At 42.1% G+C, this 15,686-nt stretch overlaps 1 pseudogene across 1 annotated transcript; it reads right to left on the bottom strand.

Moving 5' to 3' along the window:
• Positions 1-809: 809 nt before the first annotated feature.
• LOC309714592 (myosin-6-like) lies at positions 810-12,994 on the bottom strand (annotated as a pseudogene). The gene is made up of 37 exons (XR_014280686.1): positions 12,375-12,994; positions 12,114-12,257; positions 11,857-12,013; positions 11,738-11,765; positions 11,531-11,636; positions 11,360-11,452; positions 11,086-11,149; positions 10,789-10,887; positions 10,253-10,588; positions 10,047-10,165; positions 9,797-9,946; positions 9,530-9,700; positions 9,143-9,452; positions 8,978-9,054; positions 8,688-8,893; positions 8,219-8,342; positions 7,992-8,128; positions 7,650-7,905; positions 7,321-7,563; positions 6,780-6,956; positions 6,548-6,693; positions 6,366-6,456; positions 5,885-6,274; positions 5,118-5,244; positions 4,895-5,013; positions 4,616-4,812; positions 4,336-4,519; positions 4,086-4,251; positions 3,872-3,996; positions 3,452-3,760; positions 3,150-3,353; positions 2,779-3,075; positions 2,583-2,687; positions 2,397-2,492; positions 2,177-2,311; positions 862-921; positions 810-818 (listed from the first exon to the last, which is right to left on the bottom strand). The product of XR_014280686.1 is annotated as a myosin-6-like (transcript).
• Positions 12,995-15,686: the final 2,692 nt, after the last annotated feature.

Below are 15,686 nucleotides of genomic sequence, written 5' to 3' on the forward strand. Positions count from 1 at the left end.
TTTGTTGTTATGTCAGATTATATAACCATCATCGGCATGATTTGTCCTTGAGTCATTAGTTTTGTCCATTGCAGTGCTCGCATGCTTTAAGTGAAAAGGTATGTTGATAATTGGTATGACAAAAGATTTGGTTGTGAATTCCAGTCTGTAGGGAACGTCAGTGATCAAATCAATCACAGCGCTTTGGTGGATGCTAATTTCTTAAAATAATGTGTGCTCTAGGTGGGGCTGTTCAACGGTCGCACATTGTTCAAGCGGGTGTTTCCTTTTGTTGTCAACACACTGTGTGTTGATCATTAGATAAAACATCCATTAGAGTTCTTGCTGGCAGTGTACTTGTATCCCAGACTTCCTCTCCCATGCATGTCGAATTTTTCCCGGAGAGACTCTCACTAAGATGCCACAATCTGCTTTGTGTTATTAGCCATGACATCACCAGGGAAGGGCATGGCTGCTTCACGTCGTGTGTCATACTCTTCAGAGCAGTTGAATGTGGTTTTCCATCTTATGTCTTAAAAGGGGAAAGTGTAAAAAGGAGGTGAAACAACAGCCTCGCCCAGAGCAAAGTCAGGCCTAGAACTCTCTGATAAAGACACAGATAGGAGTCTAACTGATAAAGTTTAAATTAGTATTAAAGTGCTGAATCAGGCTGTTGCACATGGGAGTGTACCGGAGGAAGTGTAATTGTACACCAAAGGTGTAAAGGGTCAGTATCTACAGCAATCAATGTTTTCGTTTTTTTAGATGTTCAGTACAGGGGGCTGTATTTATATTGGACTTCCTTAGCCTCACAGACCACACAAAGACTTTTAGACTGACTATGGAAAGAGAGCACCCCAAGGAAGCCCACACAGAGCTCACCACTGCACCACCATTATGAAGTTTACGCCCCCAATGTAGGCCCGCATGAAAGTCTGGGATCTGCAATGGAAAAATGGAGATCTGAGTCACTCAGAGTGCCTGCCGGCTGTTTGGTATGAGAGCTGCAGATCACACGTGAGAGCAGTATTAGGTTGCACCTGACAATAAACAAACATGTTTTGGTCTCTTTAATATGAAGCTCCAGCATGGACGCAGCCATGTTGGCATCAAACAGGAGAATGTTTTGTTACTGCAGGTGCAGCTATTCAGCAGAGGTTAACAAACGAGAAGGACTGCTTTGGAAACGGTTTCAGTTACAATAATGTTTTTTCTTCTATTGTTTTCTTTATGAGATTATGTTGTAAGGTAGGTAACCTTTATATCATGTAATTAATACATTTACTTTGACCCTATTATATCATCAATATTGTAACCCTCATGACAAGCAGTCTGTTTTTGAAGTATTTCCACTCATTGTTTTTTCTGTTTTACTTGGATTCAGGTAGAATTTAAGATTTATTCACAAATTCACCCTAAACTTTGTAGTTTAGAAAATTTAGAGAGGAAAAAAAATGTTTTACTTCATTTCCTCCTTCAGTATCATGGAGAAATGAGTCCATGTTATTTGGCTATCCAGTGGTGATTATGTGCTCTTCATTTCATGCACTGCTTTATGTGCGAGACTGCAGCGCCCTCTGGGGGAGTCATCTGTTACTGTTAGAAAGAAATGCCATGAAGTCGTAAGATAAGCATGGCCGTTATCGTGCTATAGTTGGATCACAGGTGAGCAAAGACACGCTTTAGTTTATGAGCAGAATAAACTTGAGGTTCAAAGTTCAAGTTCATCCAGAGACTTAATATTTAAATCTTCACTGCCGATGCATAACTAAAAAGAAGTTTATTCGATTTCTTTTTATTGGTCGTGTCTGACTAGCTGTGCTGTTTTTACAAGTCTGCACTCTTATTTTCTTATATTTCAGAAACATCCAAAGGTTTGTGGAGGCTCGAAGACTAACTCAGTTGTCGTTTCACGGTTGTGTTACTGTGGTGGAGGTTTTGCATGCTTTTAACTGTATTATACAAATACACAGCAGAGAATAGTGGTGCATTCAGAACTCGTTTATTCTTTATTGCACTCAGGCTACATGGACAATAAGAGCTACAGCACTACATTTTAACTGCAGCCATGGTGGGTTTATTCTTCTCCTTTCTGTAAAGACAGAAACGATGATCACATTTTAAAGTGTTTTCTGTTTGTTTTCAAAAGAATTACAGCTTTTTAAATAAAATGTTGGACCTATTTTGCATGACTGACCTTAGCTCCGGAGTCACGGCTCTTCGCTCTCAGCTTGTTGACCTGAGACTCTGCTATGTCGGCCCGCTCCCCTGCTTCCTCCAGCTCGTGCTGCAACTTGCGCAGCTTGCTAAGGTTTGCATTGGACTGCTCCTCCTGAAAATGAAGACAGGAGTATGTAACTCCAGTGGAGGCTCATCCATGAATATTCCATAAATAAAGCTTCTATAATTTTGCTTACAGCCTCCTCTGCAGCCCTCTTGTAGGATTTCACTTTCAGCTGCAGTTTATCCACCAGGTCCTGCAGGCGGTTCAGATTCTTCTTGTCCTCCTCAGTCTGTTAAATCATTACACAGGACGTGCTGCTCATTATACCAGAACCTTTATTTATTTTTTGCATCACAGAGGAACAGAGCCTGGAGTTTACCTGGTAGGTCAACTCTTTGATGCGCCGCTCATACTTCCGGATGCCCTTCACAGAGTCGCTGCTTTTCCTTTGCTCAATTTCCAACTCATTTTCCAGCTCTCTCACCTGGAAAAGAAGCCATCAATTTATCCTTTGTAAGACTGTTAAAGTCACCAACTCCTCTATTTTACAGCACTCCAAGTTCTGAAACATTTACCCTGGACTCCAGCTTCTGGACCTGCTTCTTTCCACCTTTCATAGCTATCTGCTCGGCCTCATCCAGGCGGTGCTGCAGATCTTTGATGGTTTGCTCCATGTTTTTCTTCATACGCTCCAGGTGGGCACTGGTGTCTTGCTCCTTCTTCAGCTCCTCCGCCATCATGGCAGCATCAGTAACGGCCTTCTTTGCCTTCTCCTCAGCATTTCTGCATTCCTGCACAGCCTCCTCCACCTCATTCTGAAGCTGAGCTGTGTCACTCTCCAGCTTCTTCTTTTGGTTCAAGAGGCTGGTGTTCTGCCGGGAGAATCAGGCAGCTTTAGCACGCAATATTATCTTGCAGGATAGCGTTTGCAGTGTTGCAGACATACCTGCGAGTGCAGCAGCTGAACTCGCTCGCTGACATCCAGCAGCTCCTGCTCGGCCAGCTTCCGACCCCGTTCGGTCTGCTCCACCAAAGCCCTCAGCTCATCGAGCTCAGCCTGCATCAGGTTGTTACGTCTCTCCACGATGGCAATGTTCTCCTTCAGGTCATCATTGGCACGGAGAGCTTCATCCAGCTGCAGCTGTGAGTCCTGTCGTGATAGAATTTAAAATGATAACATTTTCCAAAAATGTATCTCAGGCTTTATCTTGTTTCTCGGTTTAAAAATGCAAGTAACTGAAGCATCACCTTCAGGTGAGCGTGGACTCCCTTGAGCTGCTTCTGAGCCTCTGCTGCCTGCCTGTTAGCCTGGCTCAGTTGGATCTCCATCTCATTTAGATCCCCCTCCATCTTCTTCTTTAGTCTAAGAGCCTCGTTTCTGCTGCGAATCTCAGCCTCCAGCGAGCTCTGCAGAGTGTCCGTCACCCTCTGATGGTTTCGCTTGGCCTGCTCCATCTCCTCGTCCTTCTCCGTCAGCTTGCGCTCCATGTCAGCTTTCATTTGATTGAACTCCAGCTGAGCTCGAAGGATCTTACCCTCTTCATGCTCAAGGGTACCCTGTCGGAAATAGTAGATGATGGTCTCTCTCTCATAGCATTCGGAGTGAGAAAATTTAAGAAAGGCAATAAAGCTCATCCATAAAGTCATATTTAAAAAAGAAAAAATCACCTCAGCTTCCTCCAGAGCAGTGTGTATCTCTGCCTTCTCTTGCTCCAGCTGTTTGCGGATCTTCTCCAGCTCATGGATGTTTTTTCCTCCCTCACCAAGTTGCTCAGTCAGGTCAGAAATTTCCTCTGTAGAGCAAAGATTCATTTAGTGGTACCATTTACTCTGTCCACTGCCACGTGAAAGGATAAATCGTGTTCAAATGATATCTTCCAACCTTGGAGATTCTTGTTTTCTCGTTTCATGGTCTCCAGATGTTCCAGAGCCTCTTCATAGGAGTTCTTCAATTTGAAGAGTTCAGTGCTGAGAGAACGAGCATCCTTCTGGGCACCTTCCAGCTCAGCTTGAGACTCCTCATACTTCTGCTTCCACTCAGCAAGGACCTGAGTGAATACCACAAAAAGTAGTTCATTTTATATGTTCAATTTTTAGTGGCATGCTAGTTTTTCTTTCTCGTGTGATGTTACCTTGTCAAAGTTTCTTTGCTTCTTGTCCAGAGCAGCAGCAGCAGCATTAGATCTCTCCACATCCACCATCAGATCCTCGATTTCACCCTGAAGCCTGTGTTTGGTTTTCTCCAGGGAGGAGCATTTTGCATTAGCAGCTTCCACAGCTTCCTCAGCATCCTGTAACCGTTGAGCTAGCTTTTTCCTAATAACAAACATACAACAGAAGTTTCAGATCATCACAGATAAGATGGATAAGATACTAATAAGATATCACAGGGAATTCATACTGAGTCCTTACTTTGCTTCTTCCAGCTCCTCTGTCCTTTGGATGGCATCAGTTTCATACTTGGTTCTCCACTGAGCCACCTCAGAGTTGGCCTTGGACATGCTGCGTTGGAGCTCAGCTTTGGCTTCCTGCTCTTCCTCAAACTGCTCCCTCAGCAAATCACAGTCATGGCGAGCAGACTGCACTGCATGGGCAAGTGCATTCTTGGCCTAGGATCAAGCAGTAGTAAGTCAAGTCATTTTGCCAGTAGATATTTAGTTTTGTATTTAAAAAGAAACAGTTCTTGAATACCTTGACTTCCTCCTCCAGCTGCCTCTTGAGGTCTTCAATCTGCTGGGTATATGAGAGCTTCGCTCTGGTCAGCTGGGACACCAAAGAGTTCTTCTCCTCCAGCTGCCTGGTGAGCTCACCTGCAAAATGAGGGTTTATTTTAGTTTTTTTCTCTCACTCCTATCCCCATTGTTCCGAATGTAATGGTGCTCTAGCAACTTGGACCTCTTTAGGATCACGTTACCATTTTCAGTTTGAAACTTTGCTTTTTGCATTGTGAAGTCATTGATGGAACGTTGGGCCTCCTCTGATTTTGTCTTGTATTCGCTCACTTGATCCTCCAGAGTGCGACACATTTTCTCCAGGTTGCTCTGAGTGAAAGGATTTCCATATTAGAATGTAAGCTGTTATATCAACATGTACCATTATACCACGAATCACATTAGGAAAGCTATTGTTTCCTTATTTACACCAGTAAGATTGTCAGCAAGTTAGAGCTAAACCCAAGACAGTTAGCCTAGCTTAGCATTAAAACTGTAAGCTGGTAAACTTAGCATAACAATGTGCTGAATTACACACTGATCACAGAAGGCTAATGGGCCTGTAATGACAATGTAAGCATGCTAACTTGTTAAGAAAAAAGTTTTACTATATAAGTTTGGTTTGTCACCGCAATAATCACAACTGAAGAAAAAATACAGAGGCTAAGGGAACTGGTGTCAGTTTTGGAGGGAGACTGTTTAAACACCATCTTAAACAGCCATCATAAACCAAAGTACTGAACATGTCAATATGGGTTGACCTGCTTATGCTTATGCAATCAGTGTATAAACACTCTTATGTAACTTAAGTCACTAATATTAAAATTGAAAATGCTCATCACACTGATATAAGAGTGATTTTGATCTTTAGGGGTTACATTTAGTAAGACAAATTAAATTTTTACAAAAAAAGACAGCAAAAAATGTAAAACATTGTCAAAAAACCATTTGTTTGCTTTGGACATCTTACTTTAGCTTTGGCAAGCTGCTCCATGTTGGAGACGACGTCATCCAGCTCCAGTTTGAGCTCGCTCTTCTCTTTCTCCAGCTTCTGCTTGACTCTTTGCAAGTTGTCGATCTGCTCACCCAGATCAGCCACGCTGTCGGCATTCTTCTTTCTCAGTGCGGCAGCAGTGGCTTCATGGTGCAGAGTGGCCTCCTCAAGGTCCCTGCGCATCTTCTGGAACTCGGCCTCCCTCTTCTTGTTCACCTCGATCTGGGCAGCGGTGGCTCCTCCAGCCTCCTCCAGCCTTTCGCTGATCTCCTCCAGCTCCCTGGCCAAGTCAGCCCTCTGTTTCTCCACCTTGGCCCGGGCAGCTCGCTCTGCCTCCAGTTCTTCCTCTAGCTCCTCAATGCGGGCCTTGATTGAATTTACCAGATTCATTAAAAAAATTAATATAGGACTCACAAAATAAAGACAAAATAAGACATAAATAAAAACCCGCTGTTACCTGTAACTCCTTCAGTTTCTTCTGGAGCTGAGCACTCATTGCCTGCTCATCCTCAATTTTACTGAGATGCTGACTAATTTCAAAATCCTTCCTACATTCAATGACAGTGTTTTAGAATTAGTAAGCAGCTTTTTTTTGTCAAACAGTGGGTTATTTCTGTGATTTTTAAAGTGTAGTGTTACTTTTTGAGTTTTTCCTCTAGCTGCTGCTTGTCATTCTCCAGATCCATTATGTTTTCTTGGGTTAGCTTCAGGTCCCCTTCCAGTTTTCTCTTGGCTCTTTCTAAATCCATCCTCACCTTCTTCTCTTGTTCCAATGATCCTTCAAGCTGAAGGGCAAAAGAGTTACTCCATAATCTCATTGCAAGAATTTGACAGCTTATCTCAGTGAAATATCTGCGTTTAATAGGCTTACGTCATCGACTTGCTGCTCCAGCTTGACTTTGGCCTTGGTCAGAGAGTTGACTTTGTCTTCCTCACTCTGCAAGTCATCCAGCGTTTGCTGGTGGGCCTCCTGAAGAGCTTTCTTCTCTTTGGTCAGCTTAGCAATGATTTCATCCAAAGCTGCCATTTCTTCAGTCAGATTTTTCACCTTAGAATAAGATCACAGAAAGAGTATTTACTCTGGTACATGGAGACGTTTTTCACCACATAAAAACTCTTTTAAACGCCAATGAATGATTTGTAGTCCATCCATGATAACAATAATCTGTGGACATTGACGTGACAATTCCACCTCATAGCTGAAGACAATCAGTATCAGCATTCATTCAAATATGTGTTTATGGCAACCGGATCAAAGTCCAGTGATACTCGCTATCAAATCCAAACTATTTTAGTTTTAGAATAAAGAACAGTTAGTCTGAGACTCTATAACACTGAGCTAAAGGGTGGTAAAATACTCATCATTATAAGTCGTTTTATATTTTGTGAACATGATTGGATGTGTTTCATACCTTGTTCTCAGTGGCATGCTTTTCCTTTTCCACTTTAGACAGAGTCAGCTCTAAATCATCAATGTCCTTCTTAAGCTCTGAACACTCATCCTCCAGCTTCCTTTTCTTAGCAGTTAGCTCTGCATTCATCTCCTCTTCATCCTCGAGTCTCTCTGTCAGCTCTTTGACTTTAGCCTCAAGCTGAATCTTGCTCTTAATCAGACCCTCACAGCGCTCCTCAGCATCTGAAAGATTGTCTTGCTCCTAAATGCAAGAAATTAAACAGTATTGTTATTTATTACAGTTATGTATCACGTCCACGTACGTTTTAGATGACTAATGTATCTTACAGATTGGACTTGGAGCTGTAAGTCATTCTTCTCTTGGAGAAGGGTGACCATTTTTTCCTCCAGCTCCTTCTTGCGGGCTTCAGATTTGGCATATGCCTCTTTGAGCTTTGTAAACTCCTCTTTCATGTTTGCCATCTCCTTCTCAGTCTCAGCTGATTTCAGCAGAGGTTTAATCTTAAAGAACATCTTCATCCAGGGCCAATTTTTGACGCCCATGAAGGCACGAATGTTCCACTGGATCACGAGTAAGGCATCCCTGTGGGATGTATCAGACAGTTCAAGTTCATTTTTATCTTAATGTAATGTTATCTTCATGTTAAATATGAAGACTTTGGCACCAACCTGCGCTCAACAATTTTCTGGAACTCAATCCTGGCGAGCAGTCCTCTGGATCTTGCTTGAATTCCAGTAATGATGAGAGCGAGGCGATCATCTCTCATCTCTTCAAGAACACCAAGCAGACCAGCTTTGAAGAACACCTGATAGTGACAGAGTGGTTTTCATTGTTTTTTTACTGCACAGAAAAAAAGTTCAGCCTTTTCTTTGTTAATATAGCTGGCGAAACAAACCTTCGTGTGCCCCAGCTTGTACTGCTCGTGATCAATATCCAATGACCCCAGAAGTTTTTCTGAGGCTTTTTTGTTGTCAATGAACTGCCCTTCAGGAATAGCACTGGGGTTCAAGATGCGATATCTGAAACGATACAGCCATAGCATTATTACAATAACTGAATGAAGTGGAAAAAAAATAAAGAAGAATAACAATAGGAAGGCAAACAACCCAAAGTGTGGGGTTACAATGTGTTTCCCAGCATTTGCCAGCAGCGCCAGAGAACAGGATTTCTGAAAGTTAGTGTTTTTGTCTAAAAGCCCCTTGAGAAGGGAAACTACAATGTTGCAAACAATTGCTAAAAGCAACCAATAGGGAAAACGTGTCAACCTTAAGCTGCCAGGGGAAAAACGTTTAAGGACTAGAAATATATGAAAACCTTCTATCGCTGCTATTGTACGAAAGAACAACAGATGATGTTTTTCTTGCCTTTGTTTGAAGTCTCCATACTGAATCCTGTTGGGAAATCCCTTCCTGCAGATCCTGATCCCTTCCAGCACACCGTTACAGCGTAGCTGGTGCATGACCAGAGGATTCTCCATCGCCCCAGGAGTCTTGGTCTCATTGGGGATGATGCAGCGCACAAAATGAGGGTGAGTTGACCTGAGGTTGGTCATGAGTTTATTCAGATTCTCCTGTAAAAGTAAGAAGGAAATCATCAGTAGGTCCGCACTGTAGGCTAAACCTACAAAACCTTCCCAACTTTAGGCATTTTTTACCCTGTGCAGCGCAGACACAGTCTGGAAGGAAGAACCTTTCTTCTTTCCTCCCTTTCCCTTGCCTCCTCCATCTTGGGCTGCATGGAGTTACAAGTTATATAAATATCACTGTGATTTTCTTAAATAATGGAAAATTTACAGAGCAAAAAACCCAAAAGTGCTTACTGGACTCTGCACCCGCATACCCCATGAACAGCATTGAGAGTAACTTCAGAGTGGACTTCTGATAGAGTCCAACCACGGTCTCATTGAGCGGGTCCTTGTTCTTCTCCAGCCAGTTAGTGATGTTGTAGTCAACAGTACCAGCATAGTGGATGAGAGAGAAATGAGCCTCTGCTTTTCCTTTAATAACTCTGGGCTTCTGGAAGTTGGGACTTTTACCCAGATGGTTGTCATACAACTTGGCTTTGAATGTCGAATCTGAAGCTTTGGGGAACATGCACTCCTCTTCAAGGATGGACATGATGCCCATGGGCTTTAATAAAGGATGGATAAGATGTTAGACTATTATACACAAAAGCTGTCAAAATGACCAAGTTTGAACACACCAACCTTTTCAATGAGTTCAATGCAGGCTGCCAAGTCCATGCCAAAGTCAATGAACTCCCAAACGATGCCCTCTTTCTTGTACTCTTCTTGCTCCAGTACAAACATGTGATGGTTGAAGAACTGCTGCAGCTTCTCATTGGTGTAGTTGATGCAAAGCTGCTCGAAGGTGTTGAACTAAAAAAGTGAGAGTCAGATTTCATATACATTATACAGGAAGGACATTTTTCCATAAATATTGTGTAAGATGTCCTTAAACCCTTTAACACTCACATCAAAGATCTCAAATCCAGCAATATCAAGCACACCAATGAAGTACTGACGAGGTTGTTTGGTATCCAGAGATTGATTGATTCTCACCACCATCCACAAGAACATTTTCTCGTACACTGACTTGGCCAGAGCACCGATAGAGTAGTACACCTTAAAAAAAGAAAACATGAAAGCAATGAAATCAAAGTTTAAATTTGTTGTATTCTTTAAGTACTCACAGAACTGTGAGGTTCCTTTTATTTCATCTCACCTGCTGCACACTTTGACCTTTGGTGACCCACTCGTTGCCTACTTTAACTCTTGGGTGGCACAGCCCCTTGATGAGGTCAGCAGAGTTTAGGCCCATAAGATATGCCGCTTTGTCGACATCTGTAAACGGATGTTGTATTAAAGCATTATTTTCTGTAGTTATACTGTTATATAGTTACACTGCTGAGGTTTTATTTCTGTTCTGACCCTCAGTGCCATCAGGCTCCGCTTGTTCTTCTCGCTGCTTCTGTTTGAATTTCATGTTTCCATAATGCATGATGGCACCGGTCAGCTTGTAAATGCCATTCTTCTCCTCTTGGGTGAAGCCCAGGACATCAAAAGCTTCCTAAAACAAGAAAATTGCATTTCCGTTTGTTATTGCTGAATATGTATATAGATTTGAGGATTTGTATTTTCCACTATGCTCTGTTTCACTCACATCAGTAGCCATCAGCTCTTCAGAATCATTGATAGAAGCTACGGTTGTTTCTCCTTGGGAGATGTAGGCGTAGTCATAGGGGTTGTTGGTGATCAACAGCATTTCTGCCAGAGAAAAGAAAGATTGCAATCTATGTGACTACGTTCTGCTTTATTCTGGTATGGACAGTGGATAAAAAGACAGGAATTACACATAGAATACACGGGTAGTTTGCAGTGGGAAAATACAGCCATGCTATTGGATCTGATCCCGACCACTTGGATTTTGGATCACCCTTCTACCCAGCCTATTATTCAGCACTCACCCAGCAGCTCTGGTTTCTGCTGGGACAGAATCTGGTAGAAGATGTGATAGTCCCGCTCAGCCTTGAGCTGATAGGTGACACGAGACTTCTCCAGCAAATCTATAAAAGAAAAAAAATGTAAAGGTAGAACAGTAATTGAATGCCACTTTGTTGAAACCTACAGGAAATCTCATCAAAATAGGAAACTAGAAAACAAAGTTAATGTAATTAAGTAGAACACATAGTGTGCTCTAAACACAGCACCATGCAAATCTTGAAAAAATTATTTGGATTATGATGATGTCACAGCATACTCACATGTCTCAATGTCAGCAGAAGACAATTTTCCACTGACTCCGAAGTGGATTCGAATAAATTTACCCTGTGAGGATATGTAGGATTGAACCCAGTGAGGACAGTGAAGAATGAAGAGGATATCCAGGATTTTGTAAAGCCTGCCTGAAATGTTCACTTAACTCACTGTTGGTGTTTTGTACTCTGTACTTAAATGTGTTGACATTTGTTAGCATAAAGAATGAAAGTGGAGCTGGCATGAACTGTAGAGCAGTTCCCTCAAAACAAGTGAACTCACAAATCTGGAGGAGTTGTCATTCCTGATGGTCTTGGCATTTCCAAACGCCTCCAGAGCAGGATTGGCCTGGATGATCTGATCCTCCAGGGTGCCCTGCAGATGTAAAGCATAGAAAGTTTTAGTCATCTAAACTGTATTTATAACGCTTTCAAAATATCACATCACACCGACCTTTTTCTCCTGTTTTTCATCCTTCTTGCCAGAAACCGCTGCAATGCTGGCAAAGTACTGGATGACTCTCTTGGTGTTCACAGTCTTTCCTGCACCAGATTCTCCACTGGGGATAAAAACCAGTGAGCTTGTGAGACATCTCTGTAACAGCTTAAACACAGTCTTGATAATAAAAAAAAAAAGATCTGGTTATCGGGACTGACTTACGTGATAAGGATTGACTGGTTTTCTCTGTCTGCAAGATTTATGAGAATAAATGTTAGAAGTTATCTTTTTAAATGTCTCAGAGAGACCGTTACAAAGTCCTGTATACAAGGTGAACATACCAGCAAGCATATACTGGTAGGCATTGTCAGAGATGGAGTAGATGTGAGGAGGAGCTTCACTCCTCTTCTTTCCTCTGTAGGCAGCGACCACCGACTTATCGTACACTGGCAGCCACTTGTAGGGGTTGACAGTTACACAGAACAGTCCTGAGTAGGTCTGTGGAAGAAGATTTACGCAAGTTTTATTTGGTTTCTTTTAGATTAAGCTACAGATTCCATGCTATGCAGATATCGCCGGGCTTGTGGTTACTACTCACGTAGATCATCCACGCTGCGTAACGCTCTTTGAGGTTAAACAGCACAGCAGGTTCATGGAGGAAGGTGAACATCGCCATGTCCTCAATCTTATCGAACTTTGGCGGGTTCTGAGGATGGATATCTGCCTCCTTATGGGTGACGGTCTAAAAGGGTTTAACAAAAAGCTTAAATCAAACTGTAAAACCCGTCAGGGGTGTAAGTTCATAATCTCAACTAATGTTTCAGTTTTTATTCAGCTGGTGTAAATATGACACACTAACCTTTCCAAACTCAGTTTCAACGGTAACTTTGTCACCGTCCCTGCTCATGACTGAGGCTTTGACGTACTCCACCTCGGGGTCGGGTACAAAACAAAACTTTTTCATGTCGAAAGGTCTGGTCTGAGCTTCCAAACGCTCCTTCTCCGACTTTCTCAGGAAGGAAGCTGCCGACCCAAACTCCGCCATGATGGCGTCACTTGACATCCTGAAAGCTGCGAGGCAAGAGTGTGGGTTTAAAAGCGTGTTGGTTACATCTTTCTTGGATGGTATTGGGAGAATTTGTAAGCTGATTTAATTGTAATGTATTTCTGCAAATAGTTTAAAGGTAATAATTAGTAATTATATCATAAAAATGTTGTTAACTAAGAACTACGACCACAAGCTACAGTAGTACAGACATAAATGTCATTCTGAGTCTAGTATAACTTTGTTTTGAAACAGGAAAAGCATGGAGCTGTTTACCTGTTTTCTCTTCCTTTCCCTTGATGAAAGTTTACTGGGTCTCTAGAAAGACAAGACGACAAAAGGAAATGCATTTTCAGTACATGTCCTTATAGTTATGTTATTATAAAATGTGTGTATGCTTACCTGTAGATGGTGTGATTCTGTCCATTCTCCCGTCTCTCTGACCTCCTCTTTTTATACATCCAGGAGGCAGTGCCTCAGCACACAGCCGCCCTAAAAGGCATGATGCCAGAACACAAAGGGATCAAAAAAGAAACACCTGTATTTGGAGATAAAGGTGTGGACAAATATAGCCATCGGCTATTGTAGCCGAAGCTTAATTAGCTTGTCCTCTATCAGCATCTGTTTTAGTTCTGTCCTTCAATTGTGAGAAAAGCAAGAAAATCACTTAAAAAAAACATTAAAAATAGCTCTGACTCTTATATGAATCATTTATGTTATTTTCATTATATTAAACCCATTTCCACACATTTTATTGTCTTAAATGAGAATCATTGACTCATGTTTTTTTGTTATTAAAGTCTAAATTCTGTTATTAGTTTCTTACGTGCCTCGTCACTGCTACTGTAAGCACTGTCTGCGTGTCTTGTGACTGTGGTATTGTCTTCTATTGTCCTGGAGGACAAAGATAAACCCTGTGAATTTTTGACTTGGATTCCTTCTGGTAGTCCTTTGCCTCCCAGTGGGCCTCAGATGACCCTCCTCCATCTATAGTAAAAGGTCGGGAGTGACAGCTGCTTGCTTTCAACGGTCTAAGTGGCCATGCTGTAAGGAAATACATTTAGCACACAAAGGACACTTACTACCTCCCCCATATAGGCGTTACTAATGACACCGCAGCCAGTGCTGTAAATAAGTGTCACATTAGCAAGAGAAGATCCTTAAATCACACGTTTATTGAATGGACCACCTGAAGCCCTCCTCAAGAAGCACAAAACCTTTCGACATTAACAACTTCACACTTTGAGGTTCACCGTGACCTTGTGGGTCTTGACAGTTGGCTGTCTGCACCCAGCGCACCACTCCTCGGCACATCGAGGAGTGGTGCGCTTTTTGTACCAAAAAGGAAAAACAGAAGAAATTTTCATGAAAATTCAAGGAACACAACAAAGAGCTGTAGGCCCACACTCCCCAGATCCCAGTCCAATCAGGCATAGAGATGCACTCTGCAGCCCACAGCACCCAGCAGGCTCGATGCCAACAAACTGGTGCTAGACACCACATGACAGGTACATTGTTCATCAGTCAGAATAATATTACACATGTTCTTGCTCCTCTTGTTCTGCAGATTAAAGGCCTCTAATCAGAATTTCAGGTGTCTATGAAGCATGCATTTTTTAAGATAGTGAAAGTGCTGGTAAGCATTTTACATAAATTCATCATGAATGTCATGATAACTTTGGTAACTTTATACAAACACTCACTTAAATCTTTTAATTAAGGGTGCTGAACGTTGCACATTGCCTGTTAACTTTATCTTAGTGATCATGATCGACTACAACTCGTAGTGTTTCTTTAAAAAAAAGGATTGGTTGGCAGCACTCATTGGATTGACCAACACTCAGAAACATGCAAAAGTCCAATGAAACCAGTGAAGATCTAAGAGGGAGAATTGTAGATGCACAAAAGTTTGGATGGTCTCTATGTGCCATTTCTTCTTCACTGAAGAAGAAGCTCCTGCTTCAAGCTCGACTGAAATTTGCGACTGCCCACATGGACGAGGCAAATGGCTCGTGGAGAAAAGATTTATGGTCAGACCAGACAAAGGTTAAGCTATTTGGCCATAATGGCAAGAGGTATGTTTGGAGAAGTAAAGGTGATGTTTTCAGTCCTAAATACACTGTACCAACTGTCAAGCATGGTGGTGGTCCTGTTTTGCTGCCACTGGTACATTGCACATTGCAAGTGGATGGAATAATAAAAACAGGAATACCACCAAATTCTTGAGCTTCAACACCTCAAATCAAACGCTAAATAGTTTAACCACAACTAATGTTGGGTATTCCAAGAGGACAACGATCTCAAACTCAAACCAAAACTGTTTTAGGATGGATAAAACAGGCTAACATTAAGCTTCTCTAATGGCCTTCCCAAAGCCCCGACCTCAACCCCTTTGAAAATGTGTCAACTGCAATCATTCCACCCTATGACATTCCTGCCCACGACACTTCTCCAGTCCATCTTTAATAACCTGAAAAGTTGGTTGATTCCCACCTGACTCCAGTCTTTAAACTCTGTTATTTTTATTTTGCTTTACTGTCAAGGAATATACAGTGCCAGCATACTACAAGTGGAATACAATAAATATACATCAGGTTTACTATTAGTTGCTGCTTCCCCAGCACAATAATCTTGAAAACAAAGTGGGCAAGTGTTTATAGCCTGTTGTTTTCTTCCTTTTGTCCTTGAGCTCTGAGATGGCAGCATGACGTTCATAAAGCCTCTACAAATGTCACTGGCACCGAAACTGACAGCCAAGGCATAGTGGCACACGATGTCAGACTTACTTAGATCCTCACACTCACTGGCTTTGTGCCATTTCTCTCCACTTTGCATAACAATCTAGCTAAAAGAGGAGTCGATGAGATACAAAAAAGAATCTGTTTTATATTCAAGTCGAGCTTTTGTTCATTTTTCTGCATGTTCACACTCTAAATCCAATCCAAATTTGAGTGTGAGCATTATCGTGTTTGCAGCTGTTGTTCGGCAAGGCCAGGTCACCACCCTATATACTGGTACCATAACTGCTACTTCGTTCTGTCACCCCCACGCTTCATCTTGTTGGCCTGACATTGTTTCCTTCCATTTACCCTTGAGGACAAAGATAAACCTGTGAAATTGTTTTGG

The sequence above is a fragment of the Aulonocara stuartgranti genome, assembly GCF_965226115.1.
Source record: "Aulonocara stuartgranti genome assembly, chromosome: 9".
Classification (NCBI taxonomy): domain Eukaryota; kingdom Metazoa; phylum Chordata; class Actinopteri; order Cichliformes; family Cichlidae; genus Aulonocara; species Aulonocara stuartgranti.